The sequence below is a fragment of the Lichenostomus cassidix genome, chromosome 1Aa (assembly GCF_008360975.1).
Source record: "Lichenostomus cassidix isolate B80296 chromosome 1Aa, HeHo_3.0, whole genome shotgun sequence".
In the NCBI taxonomy this organism is placed as follows: domain Eukaryota; kingdom Metazoa; phylum Chordata; class Aves; order Passeriformes; family Meliphagidae; genus Lichenostomus; species Lichenostomus cassidix.
This window is the reverse complement of record NC_139480.1, coordinates 20,578,444-20,586,171: the sequence shown is the minus strand read 5'-3', so window position 1 is coordinate 20,586,171 and position 7,728 is coordinate 20,578,444.

Genomic DNA, 7,728 nt, shown 5'->3' with positions numbered 1-7,728 from the left:
ACCTTGTTATACAGGTATGATAAAAGTAGCCCAGAGTCAGTGCTGAGACAGTGCTGGGAATTTAAGCACACCTGGTTACATGGAGTACTAATGATCAATCTGCCATTTGAAGAGCCATATACAGCAGATAGGCTGAGAAAATTGGTGAGACTTGCCCATATCTCTTGTTTCCATCAAAATATATCAAAAAAATCAACCTTATCTTTAGGCTATTAAGTTCTGTCAAGTGAGCATTGCTGGTGGAATGGTTGTCTGTCTTCTCTTATGATATCTATTTTTGAATCAACACTTTGAAAACAACATTTTTGATAAGAAAGATTCATCAGCAAATAAAGAATTTGATCAAGTGGTAAAGGAAACATTCAGGCATTAAACATTTTTAGAGCCTCTTGTCATTAGGTAAAAAATCTGGATAATTTGACAGAATGCAAAGTGAGGAAATTTTGCCACTGGTGCATTTCTCTTTCCTGTTCTGCTACTTTTTTCATATCTGTAAAAGATCTGTTAAGCAATTAAAATTATGGTGAAGTGAAATCATGGAAAGCTTATACATTATAGGTGAATTAAATTAAAATAATTTGAAAACATCAAATTGCACTCCAGAGTAATTTAAATGGTTACTTGATCTTCTCTTCAATTTTGCTGCTTCAGTTTTCAGTTACTTTCTAAATTTAATATTAAATTCTTTTATAAAGTAATCTTAAACCTAGAAGAATTGGAGTTTTTTATGTCCTGTCCTGTGTATAATCAAAGAAGAAAAACTGAGAAGAAGCTGTATATAAGCTGAACTTTGATTTTGATAAAAGAATATCCCAGTTTTATGTGTCAAAAAACCAATAATTGGGTCTGCCATAAATTTAGCCTGAAGTCTGTTTTTCTTTAATTTTAACCTTACTTTTCTGTGGTAGTTCCCTTCCTCTTAAATTACGCATTTTCAAGAAATTTTATGAGAAGTTAGATAAATTACGTCAGAAGATGAGTTTTAATGTTCCAGCAAGTGTGTGTAGTAGATTTTCATACTACTTGCAGTAGTCTTGAAATGTGCAGTAATTTTTATTTATCATGATACAAAATAGTACCTCTGCAGAGGAAAAAAATCACCAAAACCAGAATTCTGATCTTAACATTGATTTGCTTTGCTTTCCTTTGTGGCTTTTAATAAATCATGCTTAAATCTTATGCTACAAAATGAAAGTTCATAAATAAATTATTTCTTGAACCCATGTTTTGGAGTAGAGTAGTGGGGTCCACATGTAACAGTTACACATGCTCTTAACCAGTTTAAGAATTCTTGGAAAGCCCCAAATTTTGGTCTCACTGAAAATAATAAAAACTTTCCATTCATGTGAGCAAGAGCAAAAGGTCCCCCTGTGCATCAAAATACTATGCAACATAAGACATTGAATCAAAGCTTTCCGAAATAGAAGCCTTATGCATTCAATCAATATGTAGTCATAGGATCTTCTGAAAACTATTCTCTTAATGAGGCAGGAAACTAGATAGGGGTTTCAGAAATTATCCTCAAGCTCATATTTTTTTTTTCAAAAAAGAAAAAACAATCAACCCAAAAACCCTAAAAGCAAAAAAAAAAAAAAACCAAAAAAACCAAGGCAAGTTTTTCAAATATGTTTTTCCAAGCACACATTGCAGTGGCAGTCGAGTCCTTAAGCAATATTGAAAATTCTATCTCTTCAGTCTTATTCTCCTCTGATATCTTAGTAAACAGTAGCAGGAGAATTGTCCTGCAGGCCTACAGACTGTCTTCATTAGCAGCTTCCTTGGTATAATGTTTTCCAAGTTCAGCATGAGCTATTTTGCAGCCTAAATGTAGCCCTTTCTACTCCTTTAACTTTGCTTTGCTTTGATGATAGCACTTGATTTTTTAGTAACTTTTATGGATACAGGCCAAATTCAGGCAGAGATCCTCTGCAGTACATCTGAAATGATGTATTGCTTGCTAGAATTGATAGGCTAAGAGCAGTCAAAATTCCATATTTATTAAAATTACGGAAATTATTACAGTATAAATGTTTCAGAATTTCTAGATGATTTCCAGGAATGAATTTTGACTAATTGCATCTTTATAAAAATAGCTAATGTGCAGTCACTCAATAAGAAATCATATGACTATAGCATACTTCTCACTACAAAGTGCTGTGCTTAAAGGATTTTCCTTCTGTAAAAAACAGTCAGATCCATGAGTTTTTGTTTTAACTGCTGGGAAACCTGAAATGCAGAGACCAGAATTAGAGTATTTTGAAATAAGTATATATGAGGTACTAAAATAAGTAATTCTTTTTTGTTTGTCTTATATTAGTGTTCTGTGTGATTGAAGCTCACTTAGATGGATATAGCTTATGTGTGATATAGCTTATATTAAAAATAAATAGAGCATACGTTTATAAGCATTTAAAGGGAATGTTATGATAATTTAAGAAGCAAGATTTGCAGAGGAGGATAAATTTTTATTAGACCAAATTGTATAGGTTATGGTTTGTATAAGTTATATGATAGCATGGAACACTTTCACAGACTATTGCTGATATTTCAGTAGCTCAGTCACTGAGCAGATTCATGACTGGCTCCCTGATCAGGAGCAGCCAGCTTTAAATAACTCACTAATGGAGTACTGGGTGAAGAAAGACTCATTTTGAGCAGGAGACAATTTTCTCCTATATCTGGGACATAAGGAAAAAGAAATGGGAGAGGATTCAGGGAAGAGCAAGAGATTGAATGTAGGCAAGGAAATGAGGAAAGTCTCCACTAATGTGATCATGGAGACACATCTGCTTATGGCAGTTCTGTAGTTCACCAACTCTCAAGTAAAACTGAAAATCTCCAAGTTTGCTTGTAAAAGAAGGTGATGTGTGATACATGGAGTCTGTTTCAAAGGATTCTTGTGCCAACTGGCTATTTCAAAACTTACTGAGGTTTTGAGCATTAACATCAATGCTAAGAGAATATATTGAGTTATTATAGTTGGTATAAATTCTGGAATCTGACACAAAGCTGTTTGAATTCAATGTTAGTCTTTCCACTGGTTCCAAAGGTTTCCTATTTATTGAATCATAACAGATACTGCAGATTAGATGTCTGTTTGTGGGTATAAAGTGTGCTTCTTTGTTTAAAGTGAGACGTTTTTCTTTTCTAAATTTAATACATTCATTACATATGTTTGCTCTATGTTTGTGTTCTTAGCTAATTTTCTTAGCAATAGGATTTTATTTTCTTATAAGGCAGCTGCCCAAAAGCCTTCTGTAGAAACCAGAATGATGGAAATTTATTATCTCTTTGCTGAGTAGTTTTTTCTCTCTTTTAAGTGAAATACTCACTAGCTCTAAGAATGTTGAAATACCGTTCTTTATTTTAAAGCCTCAGCTGTCTGACTAGCTGTAGAAGTTTGTGCTTTTTTCATGGATGCTTGTAAGCTTGCACAGGCAAAGAAGGCTGCTGCAACAAATAAATCTCATTTATATTTTCCCAAAGGGTTGATGTGTTAGTGTGACACATATCCTGGAAGTAAGATAATGAAAAGAAACCCCTGCACTTCAGAAACCCTGGATTTTTAATTTTGTTACAGACACAGGAATAAAACCAGGAATGTATTAAGATATTTTTGCGAGAAAAGTATAACACTCATAACTATAAGGTAATTAAAAACAAAGTGGCATCACTGGAGTGTTTAATCTTTTAATGTTGGAGCATTTGTTTGTATATAAATTATTTGCTTATAAATTTTGAATATGTATGCTTCAGTTGTAGACAACAGTGGACAGGAATCCAGGCATATATTTTCAAAAAAGTCATTAAAAGATCTTCTTAAGGGGTGCAATTGCGTGAGTGCAGATAAAGAGAACTATTTTCATAAAAGCTATTTATGTATTACTTGTAAAATAGTAAAGTGTTTCTTCCTGCTATTTTCAATAACCAAAGAAATTTCTTTTCTATGAAATGTACTAAAACCTGAGGTTTTTTCTGTAGAAAATAGTACTCTTTAAATAGAATTCTCTATGAACCAGTTTACGTGGAAAATTCAAGTTCTTCCATTTCAAGAATGAAAGTCTAACTATGGTTATTATCACAGGCATCACTTTCCTCGCTGTAAAAACCTACAGATGCCATCATGAACTGAAATCATTGTGTCTAACAATGTAGTGGTGAACAAAAGAGTCTGTCTTCACCCCACGAGGTTTGCAGTCAAAATACACTGAGAAAATTGGTATTGGAGTTAATTCAAAATGCAGTGAGCTACTTACATTGAAACAAAAAATATGTCAAGAAGCTGTAGGAGACTTGGGAAGATATGTTACTGGGAAGCCTATTCCTATTAAGTTATTTAGCTTTCATTTGTGTGATGGTGGTGCCAGTTTTCCAGACATCATTGAGTTCTCTAGCCTGAAGAAAACTTCTATACATAAAATGAGTTATAATTTATTAAAATATGGAGCTTTTGGGATATATAAAATACTCCAAAAGCACAAAACCCATTTTTCCTCTCTCTCTCGAAAAGTCTTTAGCTATTAGGGTTCACTGATAATTCTGTCTTCATTGACTATAGCAGGATTTTTCAAATTTTTTCCCCTGGTTTTTCACATTCAATTCTCAATTCAGCTTTGCATCAATGTATTTTTTAATTATTTATTTCTTTCAACTTTCAGTAAGATGAAAGTAAAATAAAATTAAAACTAAGTAAATAAAGGAGGAGAAAAACCTGTGGCTTAGACAGAATGACCTTATCTAGTCAGCTAGTCGTGTTCACCTCCTATCCTGAGATATTCTGAATGTTTTCTAAGAGGTCCTTAATTCAGGTTTAACTCAAAGGGCCTTAAGTGCTTTTCAGTACACTGAAGCTAAAGCATTGGGTGGCCAGTGCTCTTAACCTTTTTATCTTCAGTGTTCTGTGAAAAACTGAGCAGAAGTTGCTCTACCATGAATTACAGATCACCTTATTTAAAAATGTTTACACCTTGGAAGACGTTTGTCTTCAGTCTTCCAAACATTTTTGTGTGTGGGCTAGGTGATTACTTTTTAAAGCTTCTTTGTTACAGAAAAGCAGAAACAGCATTTTCCAAAACATGGTATACATAAATGTTATTTTACATTTGGAAACAGCCAAAATATTCAAAGTGAGGCAAAATATGCCATTTGTTTTTTGACCATGAGAGAAATGAAAAAGTCTCCCTCAGCAACTGAATAAGAGGGAAGCACGGGAAATCTTCTGACCTCTGTATTAGTATCTAACAGTTTAGTGATGATTTTGCACTCGTCTTTACTTCTAGAATTTGTTTATGTCATGGCTTAGGAATGGTACTCCCCAGTTCAGTGCCCCCACCAAGACTCTCCAAACCATGCTCCACTCTCTCTTACTCCCCCATTTTCCTCTTTTCCTCCTCTGTGGCGGAATGGAGAGAAGAATTGGACACACAAAAAGCAAAGGTCACAAGTTGAGAACAATTTACTGGAAACAGCAGTGAAACAAGAAAATGAACAGTAAAAGCAACAATACTAATGACAGAGGGTGCAAGGAAAGAAACGATTCACATGGAAAAAAACCCAATAATAGACAATACCAGAGGGCTCCCTCTGCCATGTTTTCTTGACTAACAGGAACCCCTTCTCCTCAGAGGAGGGCTCCTTTCCCTTGCACCAGCAATGACATGATGGGGAATAGCGTATGTACCACCGTATGTCCCAGCCACAGCCCCTGCCAGCTACTGCAAAAAAATAACCCTGTCCTGGCCAGAATAAGGGCAGCATAAATCAAGAGTGCTTGTAATTTCAGCCACTACTGACCACATTTTTTTGAGTGCAGCTGTGTTGTCCTTAATGTTTTACATTCTTGTGGACTTCAATGGGACTTAAAGCCACATAGAATCTTGTGGAAGTAAGGATTTTTCATCTGTGTCAAGACTTTATGTAACAGATTGCCGAGCTCTCAAGAGCACTACATGAGCTCAATTTCCACAGAAATGTCAGGGCAGATGTTCAAGCCCTGCAGAATTATGCTGGTAGGTTCTTATCTTGGCAATGGTCTTGTTGCTGTGCTGTGCAAAATGTAGCACACCTAGGTAGTATGGTAAATTGAAGACTCAAATAACAGCAGATACTGAGAATGTTGATTCTTCATTGTCCTACAAAAGTATTTTTGTTGCATTGAAGAAAATGGTTAAAAAAATAAGATGCAGTCAATAGGGACAAGCAAAAGATACTATACTTATGCAAAAATAGTCTTGGTGTAAATACACAAAGTTAAGCAATGGACTAGGTGGGAGTTCTTTAGAGAAGAAAGGAATGAATCACATGTGAGTCTGTGAGTCAGCCATTTCATTCTGTTCTAAAAGCAAGCAAACAAAAAAAAAAAAAGGAAAAAAAAGAAATTACGTAAATGTCCTGTAAGGTAGATAAATAACCTTCCTGTTCAAGAGCTCTGATAAGCGGAAGCAATGTGTCATGTTTCTGTCATAAAGCTTGAAGAAAAACAAATCTGTTGGAGGTGTTCTGAAAGACATCAGTGTGAATGAGAAAAGGGTTAGGAAACATGACCACTGAAGATGGATGGAAAGACTTGGGGTTATTTAGACTAAAATTTTATTTAATGTGGAGTCCAGTGTATAAAAATAAAAGTGAATATTTTTTTTTCCTGTGTGTCTGTGGTACATAGGAGAAGAAGTAATAAGCTTAAATTCTGTAATGAATTTGTGTTTGACAATAGGACAGACTTTCTGAACAAAAAAAATTAATGCTGAGGCATGGAATGTTTTTTCTGAGATCTGCATTACTAAATGGATTTTTTTTGGGCCAGGTTAATACAATATTTAGTTTAGCTAGCTGATTTGTCTCAGAATAGATGGATAGACAGGTAAGATACCTTCTGAAGGTCATTTTAACTCTATTCTTCTATAGTTCTTTAAGATTTGGCTTGAAACCTTTGCTTACTTCAAATTTATTCATTTCTTAAAACTGTATTATTCTCAGTTAGACAGCATTATTCTCAGCTGTTTATGTGAACTCAAAGTAATCAGTAGATAAGGATGGAAGTCTGTTCATATGCAGACTGAAATAAATATTTACAATTTGTTGCTTTTTTGTGATTTAGTGTATATTCAGTGTATTTGACTGGATGTGATTAATATGAGCTTAAGAGCTGTCATTTGGTTTTATTTTAAACAATCTTGCTTGATTGTTCATTGCCTCATTTTCATGCTGCATTAGTTCTTAGTTCTTTTTTGTATATTGACAATGTCATTCAGATTTGTGGTTTGTGTGTTTTAATGTTACTAGTTTAATTGTCATTCTTTAGATAACATAAAAATCTAAAATGCCAAGAAGTTTCAAAAATAGGTATTTAAAATTTCTTTGATAATTTGATTAGTAGCAAAAAGGAATAAACATTGTACACAGTATTTTCTGATATGTCACAATTTCAATTGCATTCAACTGAATTGACTAAGACTAGGTGCTCAACCAAGCATCTAATTATTTTGAAAAATTGAACTTGGGTGCTGCATTGTGACATTGACTATAGACAAAGGTTCCTGATACTGATTTCTGCATCTTTAAGAAAGAAGTCAAGCATGGAGGAGCACATTAGCACACTAAATTCAGAGCTTGAAGCATTTGCTAATAGAAATAGTATTTTCTTAAATGAGGTGGTCAATTTATTTGCATGTATTCATTAATGTTATTATTTATAATAGTAGAGAGGATGTCCAAGAAAGTGTTTTCTAA